General features: G+C 37.1%; 1 non-coding gene across 1 annotated transcript; it reads left to right on the forward strand.

The window, feature by feature from the left end:
- The first annotated feature begins 13,281 nt into the window (after positions 1–13,281).
- Positions 13,282–13,389, forward strand: LOC122295311. Its single transcript, XR_006237966.1, has one exon. It is a non-coding gene; the product is annotated as a small nucleolar RNA R71 (small nucleolar RNA).
- The last annotated feature ends 4,222 nt before the right edge of the window (positions 13,390–17,611 follow it).

Genomic DNA, 17,611 nt, shown 5'->3' on the forward strand with positions numbered 1-17,611 from the left:
GACGTTCGAAGATCAACTTAATGGGGAAGAAAGCTTCTAGGAAATCAATTTCACCTAATTCTTCACTATGCTTTTCTCATCCAGCTAACTTAATTTAATTTTCTTTTATCTATTAGCAAATCTCTAAATCATCCAAAAGCCTCTTTCGATAGTCAATTGGAAATGACTCTTGTTTATCAATTCACACAAGAATATGCAAATTTAATAAAGCAAGAAAGCAATAAAACCAATGATTTAATTACTACATAGGTTCATACAAGTCTTTCGATCTCTATACTTACCTATGCTGAAATATTCAAGATCTACCCTATGATTCCCTCTTTCGATAGTAAATCACAAGATTAAAAATCATCTAGTCAATGGCCAGTTAATTAGAAGCAATAAACTTAGAATAAATCAGATAAACAAAGAGAGAATTGTATTAAATTAGCGTAGACAATCAAGCATAGTTCGGAAATAGGTTACATCGTTTTCCTAGAATAAATAAAATTTAGCTCATGCTAGAAATGGAATTCAACATAAACAAATTCACCATAATTGTTCTGAGAAGATTGGAAGAAAATAAATACTGAAAAATCCTCCTTGCAGCCGCAACTCATCTTCAAAAGCTCAAGGGAACGATTCAACGCTTTTCTCCCGTCCGTGCTCGTGTATGATTCCAACGTACGTGCAATAATTGGAATTCCCTCTCCAAAACAGATGATTTGAATCCCTCTAGCTATGTTTTTCTGTCCCAAAAAATGTTGTCCAGTCAAAAAGTACGGCCATAGGGTGAAAAAATCCTTTTTATATCGTCTGACAGCGGAAAACCCTGGATCTGTCAAAATACGATATTCGCTTGAGCGGGGTGTCGAGCGCACGTCGAGCGTTCGACTCTGCCTGAGTTCGCTCGAGCGTCCTATCAAGCGCACATCAAGCGTTCGACTCTGCCTGATTTTGCTCGAGCGGCCAATGTCTCCGCTCAAGCGATCTTTGTTTTTCAGCAACCCGCTCGAGCTCCCTGTCGAGCGGCAATCGAGCGTTTGAATCTGTCTGAATTCGCTCGAGCGGCCAAAAGCCTTCGCTTGAGCGAACTTGTAAAATCTGCAATACGAAATTTTTGCAAGTCATCAACGGGACTACCTGTTATTGACTTCTTTTTCACTGGCTTAATCACTGTATGCACCAAGTATGCTTCTATTCCACTAGCCAGATCTCTTTTAATTTGTAGGGCTAAAATAACCTTTGGCAATGTCCTAAGCCTGCTACAGGGAACTCCATCACTTCTTCTTTGGCTTGTTTAAAGTTAAGCACCCAACTTCGACAATTTATACTAGCATAGTGCTGAAACAACCAGTCCATCCTTAGAATAATGTCAAACCTGAGTGGTTTAAACATTATCGAATTTGCTTCTAGCACTCTCTCTTCTAGCTCCAAAGGGCAACTCAAGGCCACCACTTGCATGCATTCTACTACTTTCATAGTGTTTAGGGTTACTACTAGACTATGTGGCATCATCACCATTTGTAAACTACACATTTGGGCGAATCTTGTTGATTCAAACGCATTCGAGTCGAGCAAGGTATATGTATCGTACCCAAATAATTTGACTCGTCCTTATACAACTAAACCCTCTAAATCTTATGACCAAAATGTATTATTCAACAAATACTTAACCTTAATTGAGAGGGTTCTTATCTGTAACGACATCAGCCTCATGGGTCTTTGGCCATCCTTATCAACTTATTCTTGTGTCGATCCATACACCCGCACTTGCGTGGGTTTAAGTCCTCCGTTGGACCAAGCTCGAAAACTCTCTCTCCTTCTACTGTTTCATGATGGCAGGGAAGAATCGATTGTGAAACGCCTTCTTAAACCTCTGCTAGGTCACAACCTCCATCGATCCTAGCTCTAATTAGCAATTGTCACTTCATGTCCCACCATATAGCCACCTTTCCTTGTTACAAGTACCCCTTGTACAACACCTTCTAGTCCTTGGTGCACCCATATATTCCAAACGTTTTCTCCAGATATGTGATCCATTTTCGGACCCCCATATGCTAGATATCGATATGCTAGAAAATGTTTGTATGAGCATTCTCACTGCTCAAGACACTGGAATTGAGCCTACTGCTACTACTCCATATATGTGCATTGTTGTAGAAGTTGTCGTTGAAAGAGGTCATGTTGTCATTGCAACATGTCTATCTTCCAATTTAGGGCCTAAACCATAAAGTAGTTTTCATCCCCCTCTGGGTATTTTTCTTCACATGCATCTTTTGGTTGTTCGTTCCTGGTTAATCTAGGGCGCACCATGTCGACTATCCTACCATAGGACTTAAACCCATCATTATCACTTACACGTATAATTTCAAACCTATTACACTTTTAAACCTAATTCTGGTACTGCTCCTAGGTGATTTTAAACCTAACCTTGGTACTGTTGCTTTGTGATTTCAAACCAACTCTGGTACTACTCCTACTTCGCCTTCCCTTGAGGATTAGACCAAATGTGGGGGAGAGAGAGAGAGAGAGTTTTCGCTAGCTCTTTAAAAATCTTGAAGTGTGAAGAAAGCGTTGAACGAGGAGAGGCTTTTGTAAGAGTGTTTGGGCTATCATGAGTCTCACAGTTCTCGACGTAGGTTGGCTAGTAAATCGGTAAGTCCTCCACTATCCAAGTGTATGTTAGATGAAGGGGGTAACAACAATTGAAAGGACGCGCTTTGTGCATCTCATAATTTTGACCAAGGAGAAAAGGGAGTTTAGTCTGTTTCATGTGAATATTGTCGACATGTTCGAAAGCTTCTGTGCATGTTCGGACAATTTGTGACTTTCATTTCCCATGGTTGCTTTTATAGCAACGTCTTCGTTTGAGCATAATCTTTTACAAGGTTTATGCTACTCTCTAAGCATTCTTATCCTTTTTTGGGCACTCCAATTTTTCACACCATGGTGCTTGTTGCTTGCCTTGAAATGTGTTCGTGCTACATGTTGCTCGCCCACGTCATCATTCACCCATTGCTTGCCCACGTTGTTGCTCACCTTGCGCATCGCCTATCCTTCTTTTATTGTCCTGATATAGAACTCAAACCCTTTTGGTCGCCTTCTCTTTGCCGGCCCAAAATGGTGTTTACTTTATTCAATAGTTACTCTTTTCCTTATTTTTTGCCCACCTAGGTCTGCTCTTGTCTTAGTATTGCCCAAATGAGCCCATGAGGGTTTTACTTGCCTTGTTTATTTGATAAGACATCGCCATCATAGTTATAATATTATGAACCATCCATTATTTATCGCCCAAATCAAATAACACCAAAATATTACAAAATCTCAACATCTTAACAGGGATAGGCACCCAAACTGTTCCTCGGGCAGCACTAGGTCCTCTTGCTCGTAATTCACCTTGTTTCCTATAGCTACATCAAAACCTACAGTTTCAATAAACACAATCGTAGTGGAACTACCATGGTAAGATTTTGAGAAAATCTCATTAAATCAAATGTCAAGACAATAACTAAAAATGCAAGTAATACGAATGAATATAATAACTAATCTTTTGAATAAAGTACAAGAGAGACCATATATACCGTGGCACTAACCTCCGAGTAAGTAATATATATATATATATATACATATATATGTAGTTCATTGTAAAGTTACCGAGCATCCAACTGCCCAAAATCATCACATACAAAGTTAAGAGAAACGCTTTGCAATAGCTAGGTTACTGTTGGGTGAAAAATAGCCCACCAATCGGCTGGCTACACGTAAGATAAAAGGGTGCTATAGCACAATAGAACCGGATGCAACTGATTAAATTAAATTAAATTTAAGGATGTGGTCATATTAAAATTAAATTAAAACTAAAATTAGGAGAAATAATAAATTATCAATATTAATCCCAAAGTTTGTTATTATACAATATTAATTTGAATATAAAGTGAAAATATCAGAAAAACTATTTAAGATTGATGATTTATATGAAAAATAGTGGAGATGATTTATCCTCTAAACTTCATTGAGTCTCGGTTGTAGTATTCTATACTTAATGTGACACCAAAATAGATAGATTTTACATAAAATTTGATAAACTAGATTAAACATTAGAATGAAAGATGACATTCCAAAAGATTACTTGATAGTTTATATGAAGAAAACAATTTCTAAATATTTTTGTATTTACAAAAATAATAATAGATGAATATTATTTTATAAAATATTGTCGTAAAAAATTTACAACAGGCATTAAGTTGTGTTTTTAAAGTTTTATTTCTACGTTATTTGACAAATTATCGAGATTTAAATTTATATATGCTCTATGATTTTGTAATATTTTTTCATTTTACAAGTGATGCCATTGAGTGGGGAGAGTTGTGGTAAACGATGAGATTTGGTGTAGGTAAGTGCATAGTTAGTCACATAACATGCTGATGTGGCGAAATGAGATTGGAGGGCTGGATATGGCTGGAGAGCAGACCGGCTGGTGTCCAAGTTTTCTTCGAAGTTAAACACTGGACATTAGGTCCATTCAATAGCATGAAACCTTTTTACCAACCATTTCTATTTATTAACGAGTGCACTACGGCACTATCACATGGCTGCAAGTACACCCTGACTCCCCTTGTTGCACAACCAGTATTGACCACGAGTATGACTTCGTAACAAGCAACGCATGGCTTCACGACCCATACTTGACTATGTCATCCTCTAACCTCTGCCAGCCAAGAGGCCATGACTTCAACTTGAGAGCATTACCATTTTGCTTGAGCCTATTGTTTCTAGATGACAGCCCAAGGGACATTATTGAATTCTTAGATGCTCTCAAGTAACTAGAGAAGCTCCACCGAATGCACTTAATCTTGACTTGGATCGTGATCCACTCACACAACTAGCAATTCCTCTGGAAATAGGAAAGTATGAATTTTTTCTTAATAATATCAATTCATTAACAAAACAACCAACAAGCCATAATAGTTTATTATGCATTTGGGAAGTATTACAGGGTGCAAACAAAAGTAGTAGATTGTGACCCGACATACTCATAGTCATTACGCGACATTTCTAGCATTATGGTAGAGAAGAACCTACCTTTGTAGTAAGCTTTCATTGAAATGCATGCTGATGATCTAGTCTCCTTTGGTTCGATGTAGATTCTGATGTATAAAACGTGAGTGTACAGGTGATGTCTACAAAGTTTTTGATTGGAGCACAGAGAGAGAGAGAGAGAGAGAGAGAGAGAGAGAGAGAGAGAGAGAGAGAGAGAGTATTTTATTTTTCAAAAATCTTGAAGTATGAAGAAAGAGTTTAGCAAGGCGAGGCTTTTATACAAAGCGTGTGGCCTATTACGAGTCTCACAATTCTCAACGTAGGTTAGCTAGTAAATCGACAAGTCCTCCACTATCCAGGTGTACATTGGATGAATGAGGTGGTGATTACGCCCAAAGAATAACGCGGTAGTTGTAGCACAGTTTTAGGGTGTCGATTCCACAGGGAGACAAATTAAAAGAATAGCAAGAGGAACAAAGAAACTAAAGAAAAAATATTAAATAAGTAATAGAGAACAAAAATTAATTTTAAATGTAAATTCAAGTGAAGCAAAGTGATTAATAAAAAAAGTACTCAAATTTGACAAACAGTAGAGCGTCGGGAATCCCTTGCACAAATATGGTATTTTAATTATTCTTAATTCATTGGATAACTCAATTAGGAACTCAATTCCCGTAATTCCCAATCGGAAGGTATAGATTTATAAACCAGACTTAAATCAAATGTAACCCTTTGAAAAAACATTCACCACTTTTAAAAAATGTGAATTACTACCCCATTGATAAAATCCAATGATGACAATATACTCAGGAAACGATATTGCAGCAAAAAACTAAATCAATATAGATAAATAATTGATCCAAACATAATCAAAGAACTAATCCATTTAATAGAAAAAGCATGACTGAATCCATAAACACAATAAATTTTAGGATTATTCAGAGAAGAAAACATTAACGATGAATTGAGAATGATAAAACAAAAGAGTTTTAGCAATTGAAAATCAAATACATGAATTAACAATAAATTAGAAATACCATCTAATGTGCAAGTTCATCCCTAACCCTACTTGAGAATTTAGTTACCCATAAATATAATGGACAACAAAAATTTCCAGAGAAAACTGAAGTGAACGGTGGCCATGGAAGTGATTTTCTCCTCTCTTCAGATCTGCCTCTTGTGCCTCTTCCTCCCCTCCATTTCGTGCTAATGATATGCTTATATAGGGTAAGAAAGAAACCCTAATGTCCTCTTGATTTCCGCATAAAAAAAATCGCCTAAATTTTAGGACTTATCTTGACAGCCACGTAAAGCCTTCAGGAGTTCGAATTTGGAAATCTTTATTAGAGACAAAGTTATAGCCCTTTAAGATATATTTCTAATGCATTAATAATCGTATCAATCCGATATATGAGTAAAAAGATACAGTCAAAAGACTAAAGTATGTCCAGACTGTCTCCTAGCGAATTTCGGACTTGGACTTCTTGTGGTTTCATTTTGTGATTTTTTTCGTTTTCTTTTCTTACAAATTGCTCTCAAATCTCATGAATGTCCTCCTTTGAATTTGACTGGACTTGACTTGCTCTTTTATAAACTCTAAAATTAGACATAAAAAAACTGTTTAGGAGTATCCCAACGTAAATAGAAATTCAATTTAAGAATACACATTAATTTCTCTGATTTCTATTCACATTTTAGCATTTTAGTCCAATAATAAGGTATATAGAGTGCACTTTCGCACACTTATCACACCCCCCAACTTACTCATTGCTAGTCCCTAGCAATTTTCATGTCAAAACAACAAAAGAGACCAAAGAAAATCACACATAAAGGCCATCAAGTCACACTTTCCAAATTCACAAATCAAAACAATCTAAGGAATCCAATAACCCATCAAGATCAATCCACCTATAGCAATCCACAGAGTGTGTGTGTGTTCTCCAAGCCATAACCATCGTACCACTAACCTTGACACATGCAACATCAAGAACATTTTAAACAAAAGGTTCAACTCCATAACTCACGGGTATAATAATGTTTCATGTAAGAGCTCTCTTTGTGGAGTTGACAATGGGTATATATACACTCTCATGGAAAATTAGGCAATTATGTACAAGCAACAAGTAAACATTGATCTTATGATAGGAACACTAACAAATGAGACTTCCATCAATCTTTCCAACAGCTTATTTAGGATCAGAATGGTCAACACAAAAGATTGTAATGTGGCTTGGTTTTGGGGTTATATGAAAAAAAAAAAAAAAAAGGATGAAAGGGATTCGAAGTTTAAGTACATACAAATGGAATTTTATTAAATATCTCAATAGACCACACTTCTCACTTAATATACTCTCCAACTTTTCAGATCATCAAATAATAATGCTTTTCCTTCTTCTTCCTTTTTTTTTTTTTTTAACATTTTGATGGACAAACACATGCCACTTTTGTATTCTTTCCATCTATACCAACTTCTTTTTTTTTTTTTTTTTTTTTTTGAGCTCACTCAATTGAACACTTTGCAACTTGTACTCTTCTCTTTTTTTCCGTCGTCTTCTTCTTCTCTTTTTTTAATTGAAAATGATAAAATTAAAGAAAGAAAATACAAATTCCACACCTAGTATACACTTGGAAGTAAAAAGGGTAAGAAAATCTGTGTATAGGTTATACTCCAATGTGGAGAGGCATGAATGATATGGGCATAGGAAAAGAAAAAGCTACGAGTATTTTATTGGCTCAAAGTTGGCTACTAGGGGTCTATGATGGAAAGGATAGCTTGAAAGGCTCAAACGTTAATCCTAAGTTGACCTTCATCATATCCCAAGTATATCCACTATTGTACCGCAAACCATGTAATGATATTCTCAAAAGAAGTGCCCAATTCAACATATCAATGAACGCTTATCACAATTTACTGCATTTGTATGCTCTCAATCCTCTCCAAACTCATATGAAAACTTAAGCAAAAAAGTTCTCTAGCTACATGTGTCAAACCACCATCTTACCATAAAACTTGGATAAGTGCATTAAGGATTCTGTGAATGTTTCAGTAAAAAATGATCTAGTGGGTTTGGTGAATTCACGAAGAATGAATGAGAATGAGTACACATGTGAAAATAATGCACGTGTGATGCAAATTAAAAAAAAATTGACACATGAAAATATGCCACAGAGTTCCAACAAGCATTTTAAAAACAGAATTTGCACCACCACCCCCCCAACTTAAATGAAACATTGTCCTCAATGTTTAAGAATCAAAATTGAATGGGGAGTAACTGAAAATGGTAGAATACACCTGATGAGTGACGTGATTAGCTCCCTAAACACCAAAGATGGTAATCTGAAATGACGAAATGAAACTATCCTGCAATCAAAAACAAAGAAAACAACAACAAACAAAAAGGAAAAGAAAGAAAATAAGAAAAAACAAAAACAAAACAAAGCAAAACAAAATAAATAAAGAAACACATACCTTGGTGGTGTGGTCAAGGTTGATAGACTGGATCCACAAGTGGAATGTCTTCCACTTCCGGAACTTGCCTATCAATTAATATTTTAAGGCGTTGACCATTTACTTTAAAGATCCGACCATCCTTAGGATCTTCTATTTCTACCGCCCCATTTACAAAAACATTCCTTACTAAAAAGGGGCCAGTCCACCTAGACCGAAGTTTTCCTGGGTGCTTATGGAGTCTAGAATCATATAAAAACATTCGATCATTAAGCTTAAACGTTTTTCTCAAAATATTTTTATCATGAAATGCTTTCATTTTAGCCTTATAGATTCTAGAGCTCTCATAAGCATCATTTCTCAACTCCTCTAACTTGGTCAACTGAAATTTTCTAAGCTTACCTATTTCTCCCATATCAAAATTGAAATGCTTGATGGCCCAATAAGCTCGATGCTCGAGTTCCACAGGTAAGTGGCAAGGCTTCCCAAAAACAAGCCTATAAGGTGACACACGTAAGGGAGTTTTGAAAGCTGTACGATAGGCCCAAAGCGCATCAACTAGTCTTAAAGACCAATCTTTGCGATCTGGATTGACCGTTTTTTCTAAAATTTGCTTAATTTCCCTGTTTGCAAGTTCTACCTGTCCACTTGTCTGGGGGTAGTAGGCAGTAGAGATCTTATGTACCACCCCATATTTTTTCATCAAAGCCTCAAAAGAACGGTTGCAAAAATGTGTACCCCGATCACTAATGATAGCACGTGGTGTACCAAATCGAGATAACACATTCTCTTTGAGAAATTTGATTATAGTCCTATTATCATTGCTCCTGCAAGCTGCTGCCTCTACCCATTTTGACACACAATCTACTGCCACAATAATATATTGATATCCAAAAGAAGGAGGAAATGGTCCCATAAAATCAATGCCCCAACAATCAAAAATTTCAATCACTAAAATTGGGTTTAAGGGCATCATATTACGACGGGATATAACTCCTAACTTTTGACACTTTTCACATGAGCGACAATAGATGTTTGCATCCTTAAATATGGTAGGCCAATAAAATCCACACTGTAAAATTTTTGCAGCGGTTTTCTTCATTGAAAAGTGGCCCCCACAAGATTGAGAGTGACAAAATTCCAAAATGCTAGCAATCTCTTCATCAGGGATGCAACGCCTTAAAATTTGGTCAGGGCAGTATTTGAAAAGAAAAGGATCGTCCCAATAGAAATTACGTACCTTAGTTATGAACTTCCTCTTGTCCTGAGCGCTCCAATCTACCAGTATCTCACCTGCAGCCAAATAATTCACAATATGAGCAAACCATGGTAGAGAAGTAATAGATAGTAAATGCTCATCGGGAAAATCATCCCTAATTGGCAGGTGGTCAGAGGTGTCCTCAAATGTGAGCCTCGAGAGATGGTCAGCCACTACGTTCTCCACTCCTTTCTTGTCTTTGATGGTGATGTCAAATTCCTGCAAAAGTAAAATCCCTCGTATTAATCGTGCCTTAACATCCTTCTTTGTAAGAAGCTGCTTAAAGGCTGCATGATCCGTAAAAATAATAATAGGAGAACCAATCACGTAAGCACGAAACTTATCCAAAGCAAACACTATAGCTAGCAACTCTTTTTCAGTGGTGGAGTAATTCATCTGAGCACTGTTTAGAGTTCTACTAGCATAGTAAATGACAAAAGGCTTTCCCTCCCTTCGCTGTCCAAGTACAGCATCTACAGCAAAATCACTTGCATCACACATAATCTCAAAAGGTAAAATCCAATCAGGTGGCTGCATTATGGGTGCTGAGGTAAGCTTGCCAATTAGCGTTTTAAAGGCCTCTTGACAATCTTGTGTCCACTAAAATGGGGCATCTTTAGTTAGGAGGTCACATAGTGGTCTAGATATGGTGGAAAAATTCTGTATGAACCTCTTATAAAAGCCCGCATGACCAAGAAAGGATCTCACGTCCTTTACTGTCCTAGGTGTAGGCAACTTAGAGATTAATTCAATCTTAGATTGATCTACCTCTATCCCCCTAGAAGAAATAATATGCCCTAACACAATACCTGAAGGTACCATAAAGTGGCATTTTTCCCAATTCAAAACCAATTCCTTCTCCTCACAGCGAGTCAACACCCTCTCTAAATTCAATAAGCATGCATCAAAAGTAGATCCAAAAACAGTCAAATCATCCATAAAAACTTTCATGCTATTTTCAACCATGTCACTAAAAATGCTCATCATGCAATGTTGAAAAGTAGCAGGTGCATTACACAATCCAAATGGCATTCTACGAAAAGCATAAGTACCGAAAGGACAAGTGAAAGTGGTTTTATCCTAGTCTTCTAATGCAATTTCAATTTGATAATAACCAGAATAACCATCCAAGAAACAATAGAAAGGATGACCAGTCACACGCTCAAGAATTTGATCAATAAAAGGGAGAGGAAAATGGTCTTTTCGGGTGGCAGCATTCAATTTTCTATAATCAATGCACATCCGCCACCCAATCACAAGTTTTGTAGGGACTAGCTCTCCCAAGTCATTCTTCACCACAGTAACACTTGATTTCTTAGGAACAACCTGTGTAGGACTTACCCATTTACTATCAGCAATAGGATATATGATTCCTGCATCTAATAGTTTCAACACTTCATTTTTCACCACTTCTTTCATAGTAGGATTAAGCCTACACTGGGGGTCTCTACGAGGGCTAGTTCCTTCCTCCAAATTAATTTTATGAGAATAGACCAGGGGACTAACACCTTTTATATCAGCAATGCTCCAACCTAAGGCTGACTTATGCTCACTTAGGATCCGAATTAATTTCTCACCTTGAGACTCAGACAATTCAAATGAGACAATAACAGGAAAAGTATCACTTGGACCAAGGAAAACATGCTTTAAACCCTTAGGCAGAGGTTTCAGTTCAACTTTGGGTGCTTCCACACTTGAAGGAATTTGTTTTTCCTCTCTCTCAGGCAACTCCTCAAACTTCGGTTGCCAGGCCTGAGTGCTATAATCCTGAGTTCTATCAAAGATAGCACAAATATCAACTACATCAGATAGATTACTGATAGAATCAAACTCAGAATTAACAAGAAAATACTCAAGAGGGTCAAAATCATGAGCTATAGAAACTCCCTCTTCTATGAGTGAGTCAATCATGTATGTCTGGTGGCTCTCGTCATCATCTTCTGGCTGTCTTGCAATATGGAAGATATTCACCTCGAGAGTCATGTTTCCAAAATAAAGCTTCATGAGCCCATTCCTGCAATTAATAAGAGCATTAGTAGTGGCAAGGAAATGCCTACCTAAAATCACAGGAATTTTAGAAGTAGTATCAACAACAGAGCTAGTGTCAAGGATTAGGAAATCAACAGGATAATAAAATTTATCAATTTGAATTAGAACATCCTCTACCACACCCCGGGGTACTTTGACTGAACGGTCAGCCAATTGTAATACCATAGTGGTTGGTTTGATTTCTCCCAACCCCAACTGCAAATAAATAGAATATGGCATTAGATTCATGCTAGCTCCTAAATCTAGCAAAGCTTGCCCAAACTCATGATTTCCAATGCTGCATGCAATGGTTGGGCAACCAGGATCCTTGTACTTGGGAGGAATCCGCTGCTCAATTAGAGCACTAACTTGCTCTGTCAGAAATGCTGTCTTCTTAACATGGTGCTTCCTCTTGACTGTACACAAATCTTTAAGAACTTTTGCGTAAGTAGGAACTTGTTTAATAACATGCAAAAGAGGGAGGTTAATTTTTACCTGCTTGAGATTCTCCAAGATTTCATTGTTAGGATCCAAAGTTCGCATACTAGATTTTAAAGCTTGAGGAAATGGTACCTTAACTGGACTCTTGATTACCTCGGCATCCTTGGAGAACTCGGTGCTATCATTGTTTTGTTCCTCTTCAACATCCTCTTGCTTATCAGTTGTTGGCATGTGTAAGGACTTACCACTTCTTGTCATAATGACATTGACTTCTTTTAAATTTTTTTGTGCCATATGCTGACCTTGGGGTGCGGATTGAGCTTGAGAAGGAAACTTGACATGCTCATTCACACTCAAGGAGCTCATTATCTTGGATATATGACTCTTTATCTCTTTATTTTCTTCAACAACCTGCATAATCAAAGATTTAAACTTTTGATTAGTTTTACTCTGTGCCTCAATAAAAGCATGCAAAGTGTCTTCTAAAGGGCTCCTAGAAGATGAAGATGCATCATATGGTGTAGGATATGATCTAGGGGATTGTGCAGGCGGCTGGTTTTCAGACTTCCAGCTAAAATTGGGGTGATTACGCCACCCCGATATAGGTGTCAGAGAAATGTGTAAAAGGCTTCTTGTACATACCTAAGGCATTACATTGTTCCTCATACATTCCTCTCATCTCAGCCAATGTGGGACACTCTTGGGCAAGGTGATCTACCCCACCACACACAAAACATGGTCTAAAAGACTCTGCATGATTAGCCACGTGTGTTGGTTTTAAGTCTTTATTCTTCAACACCTCTAGCTCCCTAGTAAGCATCTCAACCTTAGCCTTTAGGTTATCTTCTTCCCTGAGATGGTAAATTCCACCACCATTTAGGTTTCCTGCAGGTCATGACCTATTTGTGCTCTCAGTAGCACTAGGTCCAGTCCAAGTGTGAGCTTTTTCAGCAAGCTCATTGAGGTATTCTATGGCCTCATCAGGATCTTTCTGTAAGAACTCACCATTACACATCATCCCATAAATTGACGCTATCTAGGTGTAAGTCCCTCATAAAAGTAGCTCACTAAGCGCCAATTCTCATATCCATGGTGAGGACACATACTTAATAGCTCCTTAAATCTCTCCCAAGACTGATACAAAGTCTCACTATCCTTTTGTACAAAAGTGGAGATTTGCCTTTTTAAAGCATTGGTCTTATGTTGGGGAAAGTATTTATTAAAGAAGACCTAAGTCATCTCATTCCATGACCCAATAGATCGTGGTCTCAATGAGTATAGCCAACTCTTAGCTCTATATTTCAAAGAGAAAAGAAAGAACTTAAGTCTCACAATGTCATCAGTTGCATTTTGACTATGAAAAGTCGCAACTACTTCCTCAAACTCCCTAATGTGCACATATAGATTTTCATTTTCCAAGCCATGAAAAGTAGGGAGTAACTGTATCATCCCTGTTTTAAAATCCAATTGGCGAATATTAGCTGGAAACATGATGCATGATGGTGTGGCTGTGCGTGTAGAGTGGAGGTAATCCTGAAGGGTCCTAGTGGGTTGATCTTCGTGTTCACTCGTTTTCTCAGAATTAGAAGAATTATCAAACAAATGATCAGAAAAATTAAACTCTAACTCTAACACAGGTCTACAAGCAAACTGACCCAAGGCGTCTCTATACCTGTGCATGCAAGGTAGACAAAAAGCCAAAACTAAAAAAAACTACAAAAAGAAAAAGAAAAAAAAAAGATGCAGCAAGCTAAAATAGGGAACGAAGTTACCGCCTTTACAAACTGTTGAAAAGAAAAACTATCACACAATTCTTCTACCGTCTCCCCGGCAACGGCGCCAAAATTTGATTATGCCCAAAGAATAACGCAGTAGTTGTAGCACAGCTCTGGGGTGTCGATTCCACAGGGAGACAAATTAAAAAAATAGCAAGAGGAACAAAGAAACTAAAGAAAAAATATTAAATAAGTAATAGAGAAAAAAAATTAATTTTAAATGTAAATTCAAGTGAAGCAAAGTGATTAACACAAAAAGTACTCAAATTTGACAAACAGTAGAGCGTCGGGAATCCCTTGCACAAATCTGGTATTTTAATTATTCCTAATTCATTGAATAACTCAATTAGGAACTCAATTCCCGCAATTCCCAATCGGAAGGTATAGATTTATAAACCAGACTTAAATCAAATATAACCCTTAGAAAAAAACATTCACCACTTTTAAAAAATGTGAATTACTACCCCTATTGATAAAATCCAATGACGACAATATACTCAGGAAGCGATATTGCAGCAAAAAACTAAATCAATATAGATAAATAATTGATCCAAACATAATCAAAGAACTAATCCATTCAATAGAAAAAGTATGACTGAATCCATAAACACAATAAATTCTATGATTATTTGGAGAAGAAAACATCAACGATGAATTGAGAATGATAAAACAAAAGAGTTTTAACAATTGAAAATCAAATACATAAATTAAAAATAAATTATAAATACCATCTAATGTGCAAGTTCATCCCTAACCCTACTTGAGAATTTAGTTACCCATAAATATAATGGACAACAAAAATCTCCAGAGAAAACTGAAGCGAACGGTGGCCATGGAAGTGATTTTCTCCTCTCTTTAGATCTGCCTCTTGTGCCTCTTCCTCCCCTCCATTTCGTGCTAATGATATGCTTATATAGGGTAAGAAAGAAACCCTAATATTCTCTTGATTTCCGCATAAACAAATTGCCTAAACTTTAGGACTTATCTTGACAGTCACGTACAGCCTTTAGGATTTTGAAGTTGGAAATCTTTATTAGAGACAAAGTTATAGCCCTTTAAGATATCTTTCCAATGCATCAAGAATCGCATCAATCTGATATATAAGTAAAAAGATACAGTCAAAAGACTAAAGTATGTCCAGACTGTCTCCTAGCGAATTTCGGACTTGGACTTCTTGTGGTTTCATTTTGTGATTTTTTTCTTTTTCTTTTCTTCCAAATTGCTCTCAAACCCCATGAATGTCCTCATTTGAATTTGACTGGGCTTGACTTGCTCTTTTATAAACTCTGAAATTAGACATAAAAAAACTACTTAGAAGTATCCCAACGTAAATAGAAATTCAATTTAAGAATACACATTAATTCCTCTGATTTCTATTCACATTTTAGCATTTTAGTCCAATAATAGGGTATATAGAGTGCACTTTCGCACACTCATCAGGTGGCAAGGATGGAACGGACATGCTCTACGCATCTTAGAATTTTGGCCAAAGAGAAGGGGTGCTCACTCTGTTTCTTGTGAATATCGCCCACGTGATTGAAAGCTTCTGCGCAAGGTCAAGTGCACAAATCCATGATTCTCCTTTCCCATGTGTGCTCTGGTGGAAACGTCGAAGTTTAAGTATAATCTTTTGTGAGGTTACCTGCTACTCTCTAAGTACTATTACGTTATGTTCTGGCCACTCCAATTTTACTCACTCGATGTAGAACTCGCATCCCATTCTTTGCCTATCTAATATGGTGCTTACTTCATTCGTTAGTTACTCTTTTTTTTAATCCTTTGCCCACTCAGGATTGTGCTTGTTTGAGTATTTCCATAGACTCACTAAATAATTTTTTTTATACAATAGTACCATACTGAGAATGAGATAATATGTTATAGTATTAAAAATATATATACTAATACTCATTATATATTTATATAGACTTGAGATTCGATTTTCACAATTTTTAGTTCTTCTTATAAAGGCAAACAGAAAAATCCCAATCGAGGCTAAAGGGCTGGATGGAGAGATTTTTCTTTTAAAAGGTTTTTAGGGCAGCTCTAACTTGGAGATAACACCTAAACTCATCAAGGTCTAACAAGATCCCATTGTATTTGGACAATGCTGTCGAGCTCTATGCACATGAAATAATTTTTAATTTTTTTAATTTTTGTCATAAACAGAATAATGGTTGAAAATTATTGACCATTGAAAAACTAATGACCTAAATTACAAATATGAAAGTTGGTACCTACTTGTAACATTTTCTGTGGCGTTGGCGTAGACTTCCACGCAAAGCTGCTAGACTGGAATGGAACCTAGTATATTTTAGTTTGTGTAATGGGCTTGGACCCAGCAGCTTTAAGATGTAATGGACTTCTTTAATTTGCTTATGTTGCTCTATCTTAGTTTAAATCATGGCCCATGAGGCCTAGTAGATGGGAGGTAATCCGTAGGTAATTCTTACATAAAAGATGTAGCGATGTATTGTGCTTTTCATCCAGAAAGTAATAGAAACTTCTTCTTCTTCGTACCATTTTCTTCTTCCTTCTAAATTTCTTGGAGGTTTTCTTACTATCAAAGTGAGATATTTCATTTTATTCACTATTAATTCACTGTGTATGTTACAAAGTGGTATCAAAGAGACCACAAACAAGTAGAATACATGCATTTTTTATGGAGTCTTAGAAATTTGAAGGGATTCCAGCTTGATAGTCTTCTCTCGTTTTCTCTCTAGGAAAAGAAGGTGAAGTGGGGTCCACCAAGATTCTAACAGAATTTGTGGTGGTGGGACATGAGGGAATATAACGGTTTGCTTTTCTCGCTGCAAACTTGAGGTAAAGTGTGGTGGCCTACGGTGGTCAGCACGATGAGGATTTGATTTCGTGGGAGTTTTCAAGGGATAGTGAATCAGAGAATAAGAAACAGTTGTGGTAAGATGAATGAAATAGAGGATCGATGGAAGAAGCTAAGGTTGACGGAGGAGGAAGCTTTAAACATTGAGTTGGACGACGAAGGCCTGGAAGAAATAAAATTCAAAGAGGAGATGTGCTTGATAGGGAAGGTCTGGATTGAGAGAAAAATAAACAAGGGGGTGATTGAATCGATGATGGAAAAAATCTGGAGGATTAGTTGAAGGGCAAGATTCCATGTAGTTGGGCCAAACACCTTCGTGGTTGAATTTGGTAGTGTAACAGACAAGCAAAGAATTATGGCGGGTAGACCCTGGCTTTTCGATGATCACCTATTCTTGCTACTGGACTATGATGGGTGTGTCCCTCCACATAAGATGCAGTTTAATATTGAGAGATTCTGGATATAGATGTTTGAGTTGCCTCTCAAATGCATGAACAAATCCAAGGGGGAAATGTTGGGTGGTACGATTGGGAGAGTCATTGAGGTTGAGACAGGAGATTATAGGTGTGGATGGGGGCTCTATCTAAGGGTACTAATAGAGATAGACATTCAGAAACCACTAGCTAGAGGGAGGACCATAAACTTGAAGGGGAGGAGTCATTGGATCCCTTTGAGGTATGACAAACTACCTCACTTTTGTTTTAAATATGGATGCATTATGCATGATGAGGTAGGGTGTAAGGGGGAGAAGGAAGGAGAGGCTCAGTTTGTGGTGTGGTTAAGAGCTGGGAACAGTTCAA

Source organism: Carya illinoinensis, chromosome 14 (assembly GCF_018687715.1).
Source record: "Carya illinoinensis cultivar Pawnee chromosome 14, C.illinoinensisPawnee_v1, whole genome shotgun sequence".
NCBI classification, from domain to species: Eukaryota; Viridiplantae; Streptophyta; class Magnoliopsida; order Fagales; family Juglandaceae; genus Carya; species Carya illinoinensis.